This window comes from Staurois parvus, unplaced genomic scaffold (assembly GCF_062004578.1).
Source record: "Staurois parvus isolate SC_StPar_1 unplaced genomic scaffold, SC_StPar_1.0 ptg000573l, whole genome shotgun sequence".
In the NCBI taxonomy this organism is placed as follows: Eukaryota; Metazoa; Chordata; class Amphibia; order Anura; family Ranidae; genus Staurois; species Staurois parvus.
This window is the reverse complement of record NW_028318369.1, coordinates 37204-58613: the sequence shown is the minus strand read 5'-3', so window position 1 is coordinate 58613 and position 21410 is coordinate 37204. Positions and strand designations below refer to the sequence as shown.

Genomic DNA, 21410 nt, shown 5'->3' with positions numbered 1-21410 from the left:
GCCTCTGCCCGGAGTCCAGCCCGATGTGCCTCTGCCCGGAGTCCAGCCCGATGTGCCTCTGCCCGGAGTCCAGCCCGGTGTGCCTCTGCCCGGTGTGCCTCTGCCCGGTGTGCCTCTGCCCGGAGTCCAGCCCGATGTGCCTCTGCCCGGAGTCCAGCCCGATGTGCCTCTGCCCGGTGTACCGCTGCCCGGAGTCCTGCCCGGTGTGCCAGTCTTTGATATCCCGCCAGTTACCAGACCCGGGCGGTGGAACATTTTTCCCAGCTAGGACTGTTTGGAGCGTCCTGAGGCCGCTCCTTGAGGGGGGGTACTGTCAGGAATGGACTGGCCAGCAATGGTGGGACTCACCTGCCTTATAAGCTGCAGTACCAGGGCTGGCCAGCGGGTGTTCCCAGCAATCAGAGACTCAACTTTGCAGCCAGCTAACACCTGGAACTGATTATGCTGGGGTATTTAAGGGATGGCCAGACCCACAGACTCTGCCTTGGTGTTGTGTTTGTCCTGGGCCCGGTATCCTGTTTCTGTCCTGCATCCTGTTTCTGAACCGCTGCTGACTTCTCCTGCTCTGATCCCGGCTCACTTCTGACCATCCCTCTGTCTGACCCTCTGTACCTCGCTGCTTGCTACCTGCTGAACCTGGCCTGTGACCCCGACCATTCTCCGCTTGCTCCCCCTGTATCTACCTGCCCTATTGATATTGACCCGGCCTGCCTGACGACGCTTGCTTGTATGTATTGTTATCTGTGGGTGGTTGGTTGGGTTTGGTTGCACTGTGTTATGTTTAGTATTGCACTGCGTTTATGTTTGTATGGTTAGTGTTAATAAATTATATTGTTTATCACATTTCTGAAGTCTGCGTTTCCCTGCATCAGTCACACATCTCTGGTCATACCTGGGAGCCCTGACAGGGAGGGGCAGGTCTGCCGAATATTCGTATATACAATCTTTCCTGTTTACTTCGAATAGGCCTGGATTGGATCACTCAATCCTCTACCTACTCCAACTATCGTTTGGAGTCGGCAATAGCATACCCATATGATCTCTCGGCCTTACTACATTCCAATGTCAACTCCTTGCCACCACATTTAAAACATAATCTGCTTATCCGCGATACCTTAATCACATGGAGGGAAGTCAGGCGTAAGTTGGGGGTGTCTCGGTGGCTCTCGCGCTTTCTTCCTATTCATCATAATCCCTCCTTTCCTCCTCCTCAATCTCACAATGCATATGGTACTTGGCAAAATCAGCATCTAACTCTGGTACATCAATTGTATGACACTTCTACGGGATCCCCAAAACCTCTTAATAGTATCCTACATACTTTTGACCTTCCGGCGCATCATTTCTTCTACATATTTCAAGTAAGAAACTTTGTAAATTCAGTGGCACCCACTATCTCTACTAGATTCCAATCAACATTCATTGACGTCTTGGTGAGCTCACGGAAATACAATATAACACATGTATATAGATCTTTGAATCTCTTATTCACTAAACCTTTGGAGTCGCACAATACTGTTAAAACCTGGATTAAAGATTTCAACAACACACTCACAGCCGAACAGTTACTAGCGGGATTCCAATCCACTTGTGCCTTCAACTGCAATGAATTCTGGCGGGAACAACAACTTAAGATCCTCCATCGTGCCTACATGCCTTGTCTCCATTCCAAAACTGATCTGACTCTATCTACCTGCCCCCTGTGTGGCACTCAAAAACCATCACTACAGCACAGATTCTGGACTTGTCCATCTATACTCACATTTTGGAAACAAGTAGTCCACTTCGTATTCACCATCACAGCTTTCCGATTGCCCACCCACCCGCTACCTTTACTTTTCGGATTTCTGGAACAGCCAATCATTGGTCTTTTTTCCTCACAAACGTCATCATTCAGAGATAACAAATCTTGGATATCCACATGTCTTCTATCTGCACGAAGGGCTATTCTGCGCAAATGGACTTCCAATTGCCCTCCAACTATAATGGACATTAAACAAGAACTTAACTCTCTTCTTCGTTTGGACAGACTACATCTACTCATATCCCCGGATAACTCAAAGGAATCTCGCTACTTTAGCAAATGGAGGTCTTATATTGTAGGCTCCTTATCAATACAGGAACAGGCCTTTTTCACTCAGACAAGGACTTGTTGATATAGGTTCAATATCTCATTTACATCCGATATTGTAAGCTCACCATAGATCTTAACTAATGTAATGGGGTGCCATTCTCCTCTCCTTTCATTGTTTCATTTCATCTTAGCACATCATCTATGGCGGCTCCCGTGACATGTAATACTGACATGTAATACTGACATGAAATGCCGACATGTAATTTACATATGTTACATATTTACCATACGCATAGTATACCACTTTTGCCTTCACAGCTTGCACTGGATCCTTTTATCTTCATCTCTTTACTCTCTATTTTTCTCGGACCCGTGGTCTCTTATCTATATCTCTATATTTTCTAGACCTTTTCTCTATGCCTTCGAGGAACATCATTCCTATCTTCACTACTATCTCTACTACTACATCTGAATGATTCCTGACTCCGGATGATATCTCATCTTTTCACTTTATTAAGCCCTCTTATTTCTTATCGCGCTGATTATTTTTTCCTTCATAACTCCCCCTTTTCTCTATGTACACCCCTTTTTTTTCCCCCTCTTTCTTCTTCACCTCTTGAAAACGTTATCTCCTCTTACTATCCAATCTCCAGAACTTGATCAACACACTATATCTCACACATGGGACCGATGGGACGCTGTTGTTATCTAAATACATTTTCTTTATTTATTTATTATTAGCTACTAGTACATTCTGTCTCGCCTCACTGAGCTGCGTGTATACCTCCATCATAACTGATATGATTTACTAATGTACCGTTATCTTTTAGCACTTATCAATGCTGTAATGTGTTTATATGCTTATTAATATATTCATGAGTGAGATGGATGTAACTTGAATGTTAGACCTGTTGTTTTCTCTATCAGAGGTTGTATTTTGTTAAAACCCAATAAATCTTTCTTTAAAAAAAAAACATCGTTGTCGCCTTCTGCAGACCACTTCTCCAGAAGCAATCTATTACAGAGATTAGCTGCAAAGAAAACATGGTTAGTAACAAATAGGCATCATGCTACCCAGTCTAGAATGGGCTGTAATCATGTCCAGCAGAACATGAGGTTGTACAGGATAGTTCTGTACAGCACAGCAGGGTCTTCCCAAGGTGTCATAAGTAAACATTGGTGGAGGTCCTAGAACAGGATCTCCTCTCCTCAAGCCCTCAGGCATTAGTCCAGATAAATCTGGGACTGCACTAGTGGGAATACTTGGTGCTCCAATCATGCCAGGAACTGTAGGCACAATATTTTGGGCTGTTGGTTCGAAAGCAGGAGTAGTTGGGTTCAGACCTCCCCTCTGAGGAAGACCCCCATTAGTAATAGGTGAAGGAGCCTGTACAGGAGACTCTGATGGAGGTGTAAACCAGTCATTGTCATCACACTGTCCTCCACTGTCTGCACAAGGCACATCATTAGAATCTGTAGCAATATCAGGTTGTGGCTCCTCATCCGCAGTAGCAACTTGTGGTACTGGAAGCAAGTGATTCCTATGCCAGGCTTTGATCCGACCCTCAGGTCTTCGAATCCAGTAGACTGGAATTCTAGGCAGCTTTTCTATAACTTCAAACAACTCATTTCTCCAGCGATCAGCTAAGTTATGTTTGGCTGAGGGTCCCGAATTGCGAAGAAGCACTTTATCACCAGGTTGTAAGTCTTTGTAATGAACTTTGGCATCAAAGTCTCTTTTATTGGCAGCATTTTGTTTTGCAGCATTTTCCTCAGCCATTTGATAGGCCTCTTGTAAACTATGTTTGAGTCGTGCCACATACTGGTAGTGATTTCTATGTTCCACTCCATCAGTAGACACATGCAACTGAATGTCAATAGACAGACGGGCTTCTCTCCCAAACATGAGAAAATAAGGAGAGAAACCAGTTGACTCATGTCTGGTACAATTATAGGCATGTACCATAGCTCCAACATGTCGGCTCCAGGTTTGTTTAGTACCATTAGGGAGGGTACCTGTAAGGGATTTTTGACAAGACGAACCGTGATCGGAAATGCCCGATCACACACGTGTATGTTCACACGCACGGCGAAGATTGGCTTCAGACGGCCTATATAAGGAGTGTCTCTGTTCATGTTCAGTGCTGACTGGTCTTCAGCTCCCCCGTGTCCTGCTTGTTCCTGTGTGATTCCTCCGTTGCTGACCTGGCTTGTTCCTCACCTGACTCTGATTGCTCTCCTGATACTGGTTTCTGACTTCGGCTCTGCCCCTGACTTTTGATTTTCCTACTGATTCTGTACCGCGCTGCCCGACTGTTGATGACTTTGGCTATTCCATGACACTGCTCCTGTCTCTTGTCCTCACTACCTGCCTTGCTCTGCTGCATGCCTGGCAATCTACAAAACCTGCTCTGCCTGCTACTCCTGTGCCAAAATCAGAGGATCTTCAGCCTTCCAAGGTATTCATCTGCAAGAGCTGCAAACAACTATTGGCACTTTTGTTCCCCTGGGTCCTAGACTCCCTCTGTTTCAACCTCAGCGGGGTCAGGGCTAGTGACACAAGTGAGGCCGACCTCGTCAATTCAGTCTCCCATCAGGTACGTGACAGTACCCAACATATTCAACGAGGTACGATTGAAACGCTCAAGGAGAGCATCACCCTCTGGATGATAAGGTGTGGTTCGGCTCTTGTCGATGTTAAGTAATGTTAACAGCTCTTTAATTAGGTGACTTTCAAAGTCCCGTCCCTGGTCAGAGTGAAGTCGATCTGGCAGTCCATAATGAATAAAAAACTTCTCCCACAACACTTTGGCCACAGTTACTGCTTTTTAAACTTTGGTGGGATAGGCTTGAGCATATCGAGTGTAGTGATCAGTCACAATCAAAACATTTTCTGCACCACTGTTGTCATTATCAATACACAAAAAGTCCATGCACACTAAATCCATTGGACCAGAACTTTTCAAGTGTTCCATAGGAGCAGCTCGAGTAGGCAGAGTTTTCCGTTGCAGACATCTCACACAACGGCGGCAATAGTCCACAACAGCTTCCCTCATTCGTGGCCAAAAGAAATGATCTTAGATTAATTCATATGTTTTTTCAACTCCTAGATGCCCATGTTGGTCATGCAAACTTCTCAAAACAGAATTTCTGTAGACCTGAGGGAGCACTAGCTGTCTCCTTCCAGGATGATCATGGAACAAATGTACCCTATACAAAAGTCCATCAATTATTTTGAGTTCATCCCATTCCTTAAGATAGTAGGTACTCTGCTCAGGTAGAGTTTTCTCATGTAATTAGGATCTTTGAGAAAAACAGACTCTCTAACATGTCTGATTACTGGATCCCTCTTTTGTAGAAGAATCACATCTTTCTTTTGCAGCTGGATGTTTTCTGGTACCCCTAGAGCAGTGGGGCAGCAATGCATGCCTGGGATACACTCTTCACCAGCTCCCAATGAGTCAATAACTCGTAAGTCAGAGAAAACAATATTGTCTCCTTGTACAGCAGCTGTAGCACAGTAGGCAGCCACAGCAGGCCCAGGTACTTCCTCCCATTCACTTTCTTCTAAGGTCATTGGTAATCCAGGACACCTGGAGAGAGCATGAGCCCCAATATTTTTAGTTCCGGGCTTGTACTTGAGAGTGAATTGGTAATTAGACAAGGCAGCAAGCCAACTATGACCAGTGGCATCCAGCTTGGCTGTAGTCAAAACATAAGTGAGGGGGTTATTGTCAGTTCTCACCTCAAACTGAGCCCCATACAAGTAATCATGCAGCTGTTCAACAATAGCCCACTTCAGGGCAAGAAATTCCAGTTTGTGAACAGGATAATTCTTTTCTGCTGGGCTTAGACTGCAACTGATATAAAAAACAGGCCTTAGTCCTCCTGGGTACTCCTGATGGAGGACTCCTCCTAACCCTTCATAGCTGGCATCTACATGCAGAACGTATGACTTTTGTGGGTCTACATAAGCCAACACTGGTGCTTCTGTAAGGCGTTTCTTAAGCTGTAGAAAAGCTTCCTCACAACTAGAAGTCCACCTCTCACTGAAAGGAGTTTTGCTGGTTGTGTCAATGCCAGGTGTTTCTTTAAGCAAGTCATTGCGAGGCCGAGCAGTCTTGGAATAGTCTCTAATGAAGCGGTGATAATAGCCACAAACCCCAAGAAGGACCTCAGTTCTGTCAGATTTGTGGGACGGGGCCAGGTTACCACAGCCTCCACTTTAGCAGGATCAGTTGCTACCCCTTCTGCAGATATGATGTGGCCCACAAAGTTTATTGAAGAACGGGCAAACTTACATTTGTCCAGGGAGAGTCTCAGACCTTCTCTCCTCAAACGATCAAGCACTTTAAACAGTCTCTGATCATGCTCCTCCAGAGTGGAGCCAAAAACAATTATGTCATCTAGGTAGACAATACATTGAGTGGGACAAAGGTCTCCCAGTGTCCGATCCATTAGATGCTGGAAGGTTGCAGGTGCACCACAAATTCCCTGAGGCATTGGAACAAACTGGAAAAACCCCAGGGGGCAAATAAAAGCTGTCTTTTCTTCATGTTCCTCACTCATTGGTACTTGGAAATATCCAGATCTTAAGTCCATTACTGTGAATCACTTGCTGCCTTGCAGGGCATCAAGAGCTTCCTCAATACGAAGTAGCGTATATTGATCTGGGACCGTTCGCTGATATAGAGTCCTGTAATCAACACATATTCGTACTCCACCATTTTTCTTTCTGACCACCACTATTGGGGATGCATACGGGCTTTTAGACTCAACAATGATGTTTTGATCTTTATTTTGCGCAAGCACTCTTGAACATCATCCAGATCTTTAGGAGGTATGCGCCTGGATCTTTCTCTAAAGGGGGTGCTATCTGTTAGGTGAATACTGAGTTGAATACTTTTAGCTCACCCAACATCCATGTCATCAGTAGAGAAAACATCATTGTATTCCATTAGCTGCTCTTCTACTGCTTGTTTGTGCTCTGCAGGACTATCAGCATCATTCAGGTGAAAGTCTAATTTGGTTTCTTTCTCCTCGACCTTGGCAGGGTAAGAGCTAATGGTTTCCACTGGGTAACAATAGGCTACCTCCTGCCAGGCTGGTATTATAACTGGCTATGTGGTAACATTCCGAACAGTAACAACATCCATTCTTGGACATTTTAGACTATAGTCTTTCCTTTCTGGTACTATCTCCCAGCCATTCTTTGCAGCCTCTTTTGGATCAGTCTCTAGCAGGAAAAAGCTACTCTTTGCACCCGGTGAAATTTCCACATAAACCCGCAACACTATCACTCCCCCCGGCTGGAAGCTCTATGGGATGCCATGGATTCCCCACACATCCTCCAGGAAGATCAGGAGGAAAGGTTTGGCAGATATTTTGAAGTTCTGGAGCAACAGGCAGTGAAGGTAGAGGAGTACCCTGTTGTGGCTGAAGAAACCTCATGAAAGCAGCCTCAACGGCTTCAACATTGGAACCCACAATCATAGGAGCATACTCATTACCCCCGGGTGAAGGGCTCACATAGGCAATGACTTTAAGTGGGGGATCCTCATCAGCTGTCACACCAGGAATGCGAAGCTCAACTTCCAGACAACCATCCATAAAAACAGGATTTTCTCCCACACCATAAACCGTTAGCACGCTTTTTATTATTTCAATCTGATCTCCATGGCATCTATGTTGGGCAGGAGGAATTACGACTCGCTTTGTTTGCAGATGATATCTTAGTTTTCACTGCACTCCCTTCCCTTGACCTACCCTATATACAACGTATTTTTTCCGCATTTTGTCTATGCTCTGGACTCCGCATCAATTTTTCTAAAAGTGAAGTACTTCCCTTATTCCACTCCCACCCTCCGGCATGGTCTCACAACTCGGTGTTCAAAATCGCCTCCAAGCATATCACTTACTTAGGTATAAAGATAGGGAAACTAGCTTCATCTTTATATGCGCTAAACTATACACCAACGATCACCAAAATTATTGGGTAACTAGAAATGTGGAATGATTTACCACTTTCACTCCTGGGCAGATCACACCTTTTCAAGATGGTCAGCTTTCCGAAGCTTCTCTACCCACTCCAAACCATTCCTATACTACTTAAACACAGTGACATACTAAAGATACATCGAGCATTATCAACATTTCTCTGGAAAGGCAAACGTCCCCGCATAGCAATTGATAAACTATTTCTACCAAGATGTGAGGGAGGGGCAGGTCTGCCGAATATTCGTATATACAATCTTTCCTGTTTACTTCGAATAGGCCTGGATTGGATCACTCAATCCTCTACCTACTCCAACTATCGTTTGGAGTCGGCAATAGCATACCCATATGATCTCTCGGCCTTACTACATTCCAATGTCAACTCCTTGCCACCACATTTAAAACATAATCTGCTTATCCACGATACCTTAATCACATGGAGGGAAGTCAGGCGTAAGTTGGGGGTGTCTCGGTGGCTCTCGCGCTTTCTTCCTATTCATCATAATCCCTCCTTTCCTCCTCCTCAATCTCACAATGCATATGGTACTTGGCGAAATCAGCATCTAACTCTGGTACATCAATTGTATGACACCTCTACGGGATCCCCAAAACCTCTTAATAGTATCCTACATACTTTTGACCTTCCAGCGCATCATTTCTTCTACATATTTCAAGTAAGAAACTTTGTAAATTCAGTGGCACCCACTATCTCTACTAGATTCCAATCAACATTCATTGACGTCTTGGTGAGCTCACGGAAATACAATATAACACATGTATATAGATCTTTGAATCTCTTATTCACTAAACCTTTGGAGTCGCACAATACTGTTAAAACCTGGATTAAAGATTTCAACAACACACTTACAGCCGAACAGTTACTAGCGGGATTCCAATCCACTTGTGCCTTCAACTGCAATGAATTCTGGCGGGAACAACAACTTAAGATCCTCCATCGTGCCTACATGCCTTGTCTCCATTCCAAAACTGATCTGACTCTATCTACCTGCCCCCTGTGTGGCACTCAAAAACCATCACTACAGCACAGATTCTGGACTTGTCCATCTATACTCACATTTTGGAAACAAGTAGTCCACTTCGTATTCACCATCACAGCTTTCCGATTGCCCACCCACCCGCTACCTTTACTTTTCGGATTTCTGGAACAGCCAATCATTGGTCTTTTTTCCTCACAAACGTCATCATTCAGAGATAATAAATCTTGGATATCCACATGTCTTCTATCTGCACGAAGGGCTATTCTGCGCAAATGGACTTCCAATTGCCCTCCAACTATAACGGACATTAAACAAGAACTTAACTCTCTTCTTCGTTTGGACAGACTACATCTACTCATATCCCCGGATAACTCAAAGGAATCTCGCTACTTTAGCAAATGGAGGTCTTATATTGTAGGCTCCTTATCAATACAGGAACAGGCCTTTTTCACTCAGACAAGGACTTGTTGATACAGGTTTAATATCTCATTTACATCCGATATTGTAAGCTCACCATAGATCTTAACTAATGTAATGGGGTGCCATTCTCCTCTCCTTTCATTGTTTCATTTCATCTTAGCACATCATCTATGGCGGCTCCCGTGACATGTAATACTGACATGAAATGCCGACATGTAATTTACATATGTTACATATTTACCATACGCATAGTATACCACTTTTGCCTTCACAGCTTGCACTGGATCCTTTTATCTTCATCTCTTTACTCTCTATTTTTCTCGGACCCGTGGTCTCTTATCTATATCTCTATATTTTCTAGACCTTTTCTCTATGCCTTCGAGGAACATCGTTCCTATCTTCACTACTATCTCTACTACTACATCTGAATGATTCCTGACTCCGGATGATATCTCATCTTTTCACTTTATTAAGCCCTCTTATTTCTTATCGCGCTGATTATTTTTTCCTTCATAACCCCCCCTCTTTTCTCTATGTACACCCCTTTTTTTTCCCCCTCTTTCTTCTTCACCTCTTGATAACGTTATCTCCTCTTACTATCCAATCTCCAGAACTTGATCAACACACTATATCTCACACATGGGACCGATGGGACGCTGTTGTTATCTAAATACATTTTCTTTATTTATTTATTATTAGCTACTAGTACATTCTGTCTCGCCTCACTGAGCTGCGTGTATACCTCCATCATAACTGATATGATTTACTAATGTACCGTTATCTTTTAGCACTTATCAATGCTGTAATGTGTTTATATGCTTATTAATATATTCATGAGTGAGATGGATGTAACTTGAATGTTAGACCTGTTGTTTTCTCTATCAGAGGTTGTATTTTGTTAAAACCCAATAAATCTTTCTTTAAAAAAAAAACATCGTTGTCGCCTTCTGCAGACCACTTCTCCAGAAGCAATCTATTACAGAGATTAGCTGCAAAGAAAACATGGTTAGTAACAAATAGGCATCATGCTACCCAGTCTAGAATGGGCTGTAATCATGTCCAGCAGAACATGAGGTTGTACAGCATAGTTCTGTACAGCACAGCAGGGTCTTCCCAAGGTGTCATAAGTAAACATTGGTGGAGGTCCTAGAACAGGATCTCCTCTCCTCAAGCCCTCAGGCATTAGTCCAGATAAATCTGGGACTGCACTAGTGGGAATACTTGGTGCTCCAATCATGCCAGGAACTGTAGGCACAATATTTTGGGCTGTTGGTTCGAAAGCAGGAGTAGTTGGGTTCAGACCTCCCCTCTGAGGAAGGCCCCCATTAGTAATAGGTGAAGGAGCCTGTACAGGAGACTCTGATGGAGGTGTAAACCAGTCATTGTCATCACACTGTCCTCCACTGTCTGCACAAGGCACATCATTAGAATCTGTAGCAATATCAGGTTGTGGCTCCTCATCCGCAGTAGCAACTTGTGGTACTGGAAGCAAGTGATTCCTATGCCAGGCTTTGATCCGACCCTCAGGTCCTCGAATCCAGTAGACTGGAATTCTAGGCAGCTTTTCTATAACTTCAAACAACTCATTTCTCCAGCGATCAGCTAACTTCTGTTTGGCTGAGGGTCCCAAATTGTGAAGAAGCACTTTATCACCAGGTTGTAAGTCTTTGTAATGAACTTTGGCATCAAAGTCTCTTTTATTGGCAGCATTTTGTTTTGCAGCATTTTCCTCAGCCATTTGATAGGCCTCTTGTAAACTATGTTTGAGTCGTGCCAGATACTGGTAGTGATTTCTATGTTCCACTCCATCGGTAGACACATGCAACTGAATGTCAATAGACAGACGGGCTTCTCTCCCAAACATGAGAAAATAAGGAGAGAAACCAGTTGACTCATGTCTGGTACAATTATAGGCATGTACCATAGCTCCAACATGTCGGCTCCAGGTTTGTTTAGTACCATTAGGGAGGGTACCTGTAAGGGATTTTTGACAAGATCACGCACGTGTATGTTCACACGCACGCCGAAGATTGGCTTCAGACGGCCTATTTAAGGAATGTCTCTGTTCATGTTCAGTGCTGACTGGTCTTCAGCTCCCCCGTGTCCTGCTTGTTCCTGTGTGATTCCTCCGTTGCTGACCCGGCTTGTTCCTCACCTGACTCTGGTTGCTCTCCTGATACTGGTTCCTGACTTCGGCTCTGCTCCTGACTTTGGCTTTTCCTCCTGATTCTGTACCGTGCTGCCCGACTGTTGATGTCCCTGGCTATTCCATGACACTGCTCCTGTCTCTTGTCCTCACTACCTGCCTTGCTCTGCTGCATGCCTGGCAATCTACAAAACCTGCTCTGCCTGCTACTCCTGTGCCAAAATCAGAGGATCTTCAGCCTTCCAAGGTATTCATCTGCAAGAGCTGCAAACAACTATTGGCACTTTTGTTCCCCTGGGTCCTAGACTCCCTCTGTTTCAACCTCAGCGGGGTCAGGGCTAGTGACACAAGTGAGGCCGACCTCGTCAATTCAGTCTCCCATCAGGTACGTGACAGTACCCAACATATTCAACGAGGTACGATTGAAACGCTCAGGGAGAGCATCACCCTCTGGATGATAAGGTGTGGTTCGGCTCTTGTCGATGTTAAGTAATGTTAACAGCTCTTTAATTAGGCGACTTTCAAAGTCCCGTCCCTGGTCAGAGTGAAGTTGATTTGGCAGTCCATAATGAATAAAAAACTTCTCCCACAACACTTTGGCCACAGTTACTGCTTTTTAAACTTTGGTGGGATAGGCTTGAGCATATTGAGTGTAGTGATCAGTCACAATCAAAACATTTCCCGCACCACTGCTGTCATTATCAATACACAAAAAGTCCATGCACACTAAATCCATTGGACCAGAACTTTTCAAGTGTTCCATAGGAGCAGCTCGAGTAGGCAGAGTTTTCCGTTGCAGACATCTCACACAACGGCGGCAATAGTCCACAACAGCTTCCCTCATTCGTGGCCAAAAGAAATGATCTTAGATTAATTCATATGTTTTTTCAACTCCTAGATGCCCATGTTGGTCATGCAAACTTCTCAAAACAGAATTTCTGTAGACCTGAGGGAGCACTAGCTGTCTCCTTCCAGGATGATCATGGAACAAATGTACCCTATACAAAAGTCCATCAATTATTTTGAGTTCATCCCATTCCTTAAGATAGTAGGTACTCTGCTCAGGTAGAGTTTTCTCATGTAATTAGGATCTTTGAGAAAAACAGACTCTCTAACATGTCTGATTACTGGATCCCTCTTTTGTAGAAGAATCACATCTTTCTTTTGCAGCTGGATGTTTTCTGGTACCCCTAGAGCAGTGGGGCAGCAATGCATGCCTGGGATACACTCTTCACCAGCTCCCAATGAGTCAATAACTCGTAAGTCAGAGAAAACAATATTGTCTCCTTGTACAGCAGCTGTAGCACAGTAGGCAGCCACAGCAGGCCCAGGTACTTCCTCCCATTCACTTTCTTCTAAGGTCATTGGTAATCCAGGACACCTGGAGAGAGCATGAGCCCCAATATTTTTAGTTCCGGGCTTGTACTTGAGAGTGAATTGGTAATTAGACAAGGCAGCAAGCCAACTATGACCAGTGGCATCCAGCTTGGCTGTAGTCAAAACATAAGTGAGGGGGTTATTGTCAGTTCTCACCTCAAACTGAGCCCCATACAAGTAATCATGCAGCTGTTCAACAATAGCCCACTTCAGGGCAAGAAATTCCAGTTTGTGAACAGGATAATTCTTTTCTGCTGGGCTTAGACTGCAACTGATATAAAAAACAGGCCTTAGTCCTCCTGGGTACTCCTGATGGAGGACTCCTCCTAACCCTTCATAGCTGGCATCTACATGCAGAACGTATGACTTTTGTGGGTCTACATAAGCCAACACTGGTGCTTCTGTAAGGCGTTTCTTAAGCTGTAGAAAAGCTTCCTCACAACTAGAAGTCCACCTCTCACTGAAAGGAGTTTTGCTGGTTGTGTCAATGCCAGGTGTTTCTTTAAGCAAGTCATTGCGAGGCCGAGCAGTCTTGGAATAGTCTCTAATGAAGCGGTGATAATAGCCACAAACCCCAAGAAGGACCTCAGTTCTGTCAGATTTGTGGGACGGGGCCAGGTTACCACAGCCTCCACTTTAGCAGGATCAGTTGCTACCCCTTCTGCAGATATGATGTGGCCCACAAAGTTTATTGAAGAACGGGCAAACTTACATTTGTCCAGGGAGAGTCTCAGACCTTCTCTCCTCAAACGATCAAGCACTTTAAACAGTCTCTGATCATGCTCCTCCAGAGTGGAGCCAAAAACAATTATGTCATCTAGGTAGACAATACATTGAGTGGGACAAAGGTCTCCCAGTGTCCGATCCATTAGATGCTGGAAGGTTGCAGGTGCACCACAAATTCCCTGAGGCATTGGAACAAACTGGAAAAACCCCAGGGGGCAAATAAAAGCTGTCTTTTCTTCATGTTCCTCACTCATTGGTACTTGGAAATATCCAGATCTTAAGTCCATTACTGTGAATCACTTGCTGCCTTGCAGGGCATCAAGAGCTTCCTCAATACGAAGTAGCGTATATTGATCTGGGACCGTTCGCTGATATAGAGTCCTGTAATCAACACATATTCGTACTCCACCATTTTTCTTTCTGACCACCACTATTGGGGATGCATACGGGCTTTTAGACTCAACAATGATGTTTTGATCTTTATTTTGCGCAAGCACTCTTGAACATCATCCAGATCTTTAGGAGGTATGCGCCTGGATCTTTCTCTAAAGGGGGTGCTATCTGTTAGGTGAATACTGAGTTGAATACTTTTAGCTCACCCAACATCCATGTCATCAGTAGAGAAAACATCATTGTATTCCATTAGCTGCTCTTCTACTGCTTGTTTGTGCTCTGCAGGACTATCAGCATCATTCAGGTGAAAGTCTAATTTGGTTTCTTTCTCCTCGACCTTGGCAGGGTAAGAGCTAATGGTTTCCACTGGGTAACAATAGGCTACCTCCTGCCAGGCTGGTATTATAACTGGCTATGTGGTAACATTCCGAACAGTAACAACATCCATTCTTGGACATTTTAGACTATAGTCTTTCCTTTCTGGTACTATCTCCCAGCCATTCTTTGCAGCCTCTTTTGGATCAGTCTCTAGCAGGAAAAAGCTACTCTTTGCACCCGGTGAAATTTCCACATAAACCCGCAACACTATCACTCCCCCCGGCTGGAAGCTCTATGGGATGCCATGGATTCCCCACACATCCTCCAGGAAGATCAGGAGGAAAGGTTTGGCAGATATTTTGAAGTTCTGGAGCAACAGGCAGTGAAGGTAGAGGAGTACCCTGTTGTGGCTGAAGAAACCTCATGAAAGCAGCCTCAACGGCTTCAACATTGGAACCCACAATCATAGGAGCATACTCATTACCCCCGGGTGAAGGGCTCACATAGGCAATGACTTTAAGTGGGGGATCCTCATCAGCTGTCACACCAGGAATGCGAAGCTCAACTTCCAGACAACCATCCATAAAAACAGGATTTTCTCCCACACCATAAACCGTTAGCACGCTTTTTATTATTTCAATCTGATCTCCATGGCATCTATGTTGGGCAGGAGGAATTACGACTCGCTTTGTTTGCAGATGATATCTTAGTTTTCACTGCACTCCCTTCCCTTGACCTACCCTATATACAACGTATTTTTTCCGCATTTTGTCTATGCTCTGGACTCCGCATCAATTTTTCTAAAAGTGAAGTACTTCCCTTATTCCACTCCCACCCTCCGGCATGGTCTCACAACTCGGTGTTCAAAATCGCCTCCAAGCATATCACTTACTTAGGTATAAAGATAGGGAAACTAGCTTCATCTTTATATGCGCTAAACTATACACCAACGATCACCAAAATTATTGGGTAACTAGAAATGTGGAATGATTTACCACTTTCACTCCTGGGCAGATCACACCTTTTCAAGATGGTCAGCTTTCCGAAGCTTCTCTACCCACTCCAAACCATTCCTATACTACTTAAACACAGTGACATACTAAAGATACATCGAGCATTATCAACATTTCTCTGGAAAGGCAAACGTCCCCGCATAGCAATTGATAAACTATTTCTACCAAGATGTGAGGGAGGGGCAGGTCTGCCGAATATTCGTATATACAATCTTTCCTGTTTACTTCGAATAGGCCTGGATTGGATCACTCAATCCTCTACCTACTCCAACTATCGTTTGGAGTCGGCAATAGCATACCCATATGATCTCTCGGCCTTACTACATTCCAATGTCAACTCCTTGCCACCACATTTAAAACATAATCTGCTTATCCACGATACCTTAATCACATGGAGGGAAGTCAGGCGTAAGTTGGGGGTGTCTCGGTGGCTCTCGCGCTTTCTTCCTATTCATCATAATCCCTCCTTTCCTCCTCCTCAATCTCACAATGCATATGGTACTTGGCGAAATCAGCATCTAACTCTGGTACATCAATTGTATGACACCTCTACGGGATCCCCAAAACCTCTTAATAGTATCCTACATACTTTTGACCTTCCAGCGCATCATTTCTTCTACATATTTCAAGTAAGAAACTTTGTAAATTCAGTGGCACCCACTATCTCTACTAGATTCCAATCAACATTCATTGACGTCTTGGTGAGCTCACGGAAATACAATATAACACATGTATATAGATCTTTGAATCTCTTATTCACTAAACCTTTGGAGTCGCACAATACTGTTAAAACCTGGATTAAAGATTTCAACAACACACTTACAGCCGAACAGTTACTAGCGGGATTCCAATCCACTTGTGCCTTCAACTGCAATGAATTCTGGCGGGAACAACAACTTAAGATCCTCCATCGTGCCTACATGCCTTGTCTCCATTCCAAAACTGATCTGACTCTATCTACCTGCCCCCTGTGTGGCACTCAAAAACCATCACTACAGCACAGATTCTGGACTTGTCCATCTATACTCACATTTTGGAAACAAGTAGTCCACTTCGTATTCACCATCACAGCTTTCCGATTGCCCACCCACCCGCTACCTTTACTTTTCGGATTTCTGGAACAGCCAATCATTGGTCTTTTTTCCTCACAAACGTCATCATTCAGAGATAATAAATCTTGGATATCCACATGTCTTCTATCTGCACGAAGGGCTATTCTGCGCAAATGGACTTCCAATTGCCCTCCAACTATAACGGACATTAAACAAGAACTTAACTCTCTTCTTCGTTTGGACAGACTACATCTACTCATATCCCCGGATAACTCAAAGGAATCTCGCTACTTTAGCAAATGGAGGTCTTATATTGTAGGCTCCTTATCAATACAGGAACAGGCCTTTTTCACTCAGACAAGGACTTGTTGATACAGGTTCAATATCTCATTTACATCCGATATTGTAAGCTCACCATAGATCTTAACTAATGTAATGGGGTGCCATTCTCCTCTCCTTTCATTGTTTCATTTCATCTTAGCACATCATCTATGGCGGCTCCCGTGACATGTAATACTGACATGAAATGCCGACATGTAATTTACATATGTTACATATTTACCATACGCATAGTATACCACTTTTGCCTTCACAGCTTGCACTGGATCCTTTTATCTTCATCTCTTTACTCTCTATTTTTCTCGGACCCGTGGTCTCTTATCTATATCTCTATATTTTCTAGACCTTTTCTCTATGCCTTCGAGGAACATCGTTCCTATCTTCACTACTATCTCTACTACTACATCTGAATGATTCCTGACTCCGGATGATATCTCATCTTTTCACTTTATTAAGCCCTCTTATTTCTTATCGCGCTGATTATTTTTTCCTTCATAACCCCCCCCCTTTTCTCTATGTACACCCCTTTTTTTTTCCCCTCTTTCTTCTTCACCTCTTGATAACGTTATCTCCTCTTACTATCCAATCTCCAGAACTTGATCAACACACTATATCTCACACATGGGACCGATGGGACGCTGTTGTTATCTAAATACATTTTCTTTATTTATTTATTATTAGCTACTAGTACATTCTGTCTCGCCTCACTGAGCTGCGTGTATACCTCCATCATAACTGATATGATTTACTAATGTACCGTTATCTTTTAGCACTTATCAATGCTGTAATGTGTTTATATGCTTATTAATATATTCATGAGTGAGATGGATGTAACTTGAATGTTAGACCTGTTGTTTTCTCTATCAGAGGTTGTATTTTGTTAAAACCCAATAAATCTTTCTTTAAAAAAAAAACATCGTTGTCGCCTTCTGCAGACCACTTCTCCAGAAGCAATCTATTACAGAGATTAGCTGCAAAGAAAACATGGTTAGTAACAAATAGGCATCATGCTACCCAGTCTAGAATGGGCTGTAATCATGTCCAGCAGAACATGAGGTTGTACAGCATAGTTCTGTACAGCACAGCAGGGTCTTCCCAAGGTGTCATAAGTAAACATTGGTGGAGGTCCTAGAACAGGATCTCCTCTCCTCAAGCCCTCAGGCATTAGTCCAGATAAATCTGGGACTGCACTAGTGGGAATACTTGGTGCTCCAATCATGCCAGGAACTGTAGGCACAATATTTTGGGCTGTTGGTTCGAAAGCAGGAGTAGTTGGGTTCAGACCTCCCCTCTGAGGAAGGCCCCCATTAGTAATAGGTGAAGGAGCCTGTACAGGAGACTCTGATGGAGGTGTAAACCAGTCATTGTCATCACACTGTCCTCCACTGTCTGCACAAGGCACATCATTAGAATCTGTAGCAATATCAGGTTGTGGCTCCTCATCCGCAGTAGCAACTTGTGGTACTGGAAGCAAGTGATTCCTATGCCAGGCTTTGATCCGACCCTCAGGTCCTCGAATCCGGTAGACTGGAATTCTAGGCAGTTTTTCTATAACTTCAAACAACTCATTTCTCCAGCGATCAGCTAACTTCTGTTTGGCTGAGGGTCCCAAATTGCGAAGAAGCACTTTATCACCAGGTTGTAAGTCTTTGTAACAAACTTTGGCATCAAAGCCTCTTTTATTGGCAGCATTTATTTTTGCAGCATTTTCCTCAGCCATTTGATAGGCCTCTTGTAAACTATGTTTGAGTCGTGCCACATACTGGTAGTGATTTCTATGTTCCACTCCATCAGTAGACACATGCCACTGAATGTCAATAGACAGACGGGCTTCTCTCCCAAGCATGAGAAAATAAGGAGAGAAACCAGTTGACTCATGTCTGGTACAATTATAGGCATGTACCATAGCTCCAACATGTCGGCTAAAAGGTTTGTTTAGTACCATTAGGGAGGGTACCTGTAAGGGATTTTTGGCAAGACGAACCGTGATCGGAAATGCCCGATCACACACGTGTATGTTCACACGCACGGCAAAGATTGGCTTCAGACGACCTATATAAGGAGTGTCTCTGTTCATGTTCAGTGCTGAGTGGTCTTCAGCTCCCCCGTGTCCTGCTTGTTCCTGTGTGATTCCTCCGTTGCTGACCCGGCTTGTTCCTCACCTGACTCTGATTGCTCTCCTGATACTGGTTTCTGACTTCGGCTCTGCCCCTGACTTTTGATTTTCCTACTGATTCTGTACCGCGCTGCCCGACTGTTGATGACTTTGGCTATTCCATGACACTGCTCCTGTCTCTTGTCCTCACTACCTGCCTTGCTCTGCTGCACGCCTGGCAATCTACAAAACCTGCTCTTCCTGCTACTCCTGTGCAGGTACCCCTTCCAAGGTATTCATCTGCAAGAGCTGCAAACAACAACTATTGGCACTTTTGTTCCCCTGGGTCCTAGACTTCCTTTGTTTCAACCTCAGCGGGGTCAGGGCTAGTGACACAAGTGAGGCCTACCTTGTAAATTCAGTCTCCCATCAGGTACGTGACAGTACCCAACATATTCAACGAGGTACAATTGAAACGTTCAAGGAGAGCATCACCCTCTGGATGATAAGGTGTGGTTCGGCTCTTGTCGATGTTAAGTAATGTTAACAGCTCTTTAATTAGGTGACTTTCAAAGTCCCGTCCCTGGTCAGAGTGAAGTCGATCTGGCAGTCCATAATGAATAAAAAACTTCTCCCACAACACTTTGGCCACAGTTACTGCTTTTTGATCTTTGGTGGGATAGGCTTGAGCATATTGAGTGTAGTGATCAGTCACAATCAAAACATTTCCCGCACCACTGCTGTCATTATCATTACACAAAAAGTCCATGCACACTAAATCCATTGGACCAGAACTTTTTAAGTGTTCCATAGGAGCAGCTCGAGTAGGCAGAGTTTTCCGTTGCAGACATCTCACACAATGGCGGCAATAGTCCACAACAGCTTCCCTCATTTGTGGCCAAAAGAAATGATCTTAGATTAATTCATATGTTTTTTCAACTCCTAGATGCCCATGTTGGTCATGCAAACTTCTCAAAACAGAATTTCTGTAGACTTGAGGGAACACTAGCTGTCTCCTTCCAGGATGATCATGAGCCCCAATATTTTTGGTTCTGGGCTTGTACTTGAGAGTGAATTGGTAATTAGACAAGGCAGCAAGCCACCTATGACCAGTGGCATCCAGCTTGGCTGTAGTCAAAACATAAGTGAGGGGGTTATTGTCAGTTCTCACCTCAAACTGAGCCCCATACAAGTAATCATGCAGCTGTTCAACAATAGCCCACTTCAGGGCAAGAAATTCCAGTTTGTGAACAGGATAATTCTTTTCTGCTGGGCTTAGACTGCAACTGATATAAAAAACAGGCCTTAGTCCTCCTGGGTACTCCTGATGGAGGACTCCTCCTAACCCTTCATAGCTGGCATCTACATGCAGAACATATGACTTTTGTGGGTCTACATAAGCCAACACTGGTGCTTCTGTAAGGCGTTTCTTAAGCTGTAGAAAAGCTTCCTCACAACTAGAAGTCCACCTCTCACTGAAAGGAGTTTTGCTGGTTGTGTCAATGCCAAGTGTTTCTTTAAGCAAGTCATTGCGAGGCCAAGCTCTTAGAATAGTCTCTAATGAAGCGGCGATAATAGCCACAAACCCCAAGAAGGACCTCAGTTCTGTCAGATTTGTGGGACGGGGCCAGGTTACCACAGCCTCCACTTTAGCAGGATCAGTTGCTACCCCTTCTGCAGATATGATGTGGCCCACAAAGTTTACTGAAGAACGGGCAAACTTACATTTGTCCAGGGAGAGTCTCAGACCTTCTCTCCTCAAACGATCAAGCACTTTAAACAGTCTCTGATCATGCTCCTCCAGAGTGGAGCCAAAAACAATTATGTCATCTAGGTAGACAATACATTGAGTGGGACAAAGGTCTCCCAGTGTCCGATCCATTAGATGCTGGAAGGTTGCAGGTGCACCACAAATTCCCTGAGGCATTGGAACAAACTGGAAAAACCCCAGGGGGCAAATAAAAGCTGTCTTTTCTTCATGTTCCTCACTCATTGGTACTTGGAAATACCCAGATCTTAAGTCCATTACTGTGAATCACTTGCTGCCTTGCAGGGCATCAAGAGCTTCCTCAATACGAAGTAGCGTATATTGATCTGGGACCGTTCGCTGATATAGAGTCCTGTAATCAACACATATTCGTACTCCACCATTTTTCTTTCTGACCACCACTATTGGGGATGCATACGGGCTTTTAGACTCAACAATGATGTTTTGATCTTTCATTTTGTGCAAGCACTCTTGAACATCATCCAGATCTTTAGGAGGTATGCGCCTGGATCTTTCTCTAAAGGGGGTGCTATCTGTTAGGTGAATACTGAGTTGAATACTTTTAGCTCACCCAACATCCATGTCATCAGTAGAGAAAACATCATTGTATTCCATTAGCTGCTCTTCTAGTGCTTGTTTGTGCTCTGCAGGACTATCAGCGTCATTCAGGTGAAAGTCTAATTTGGTTTCTTTCTCC

General features: G+C 44.1%; 1 pseudogene; it reads right to left on the bottom strand.

Moving 5' to 3' along the window:
* Positions 1-5303: 5303 nt before the first annotated feature.
* On the bottom strand, positions 5304-18927 carry LOC149450501 (uncharacterized; annotated as a pseudogene).
* Between the last annotated feature and the right edge of the window lie 2483 nt (positions 18928-21410).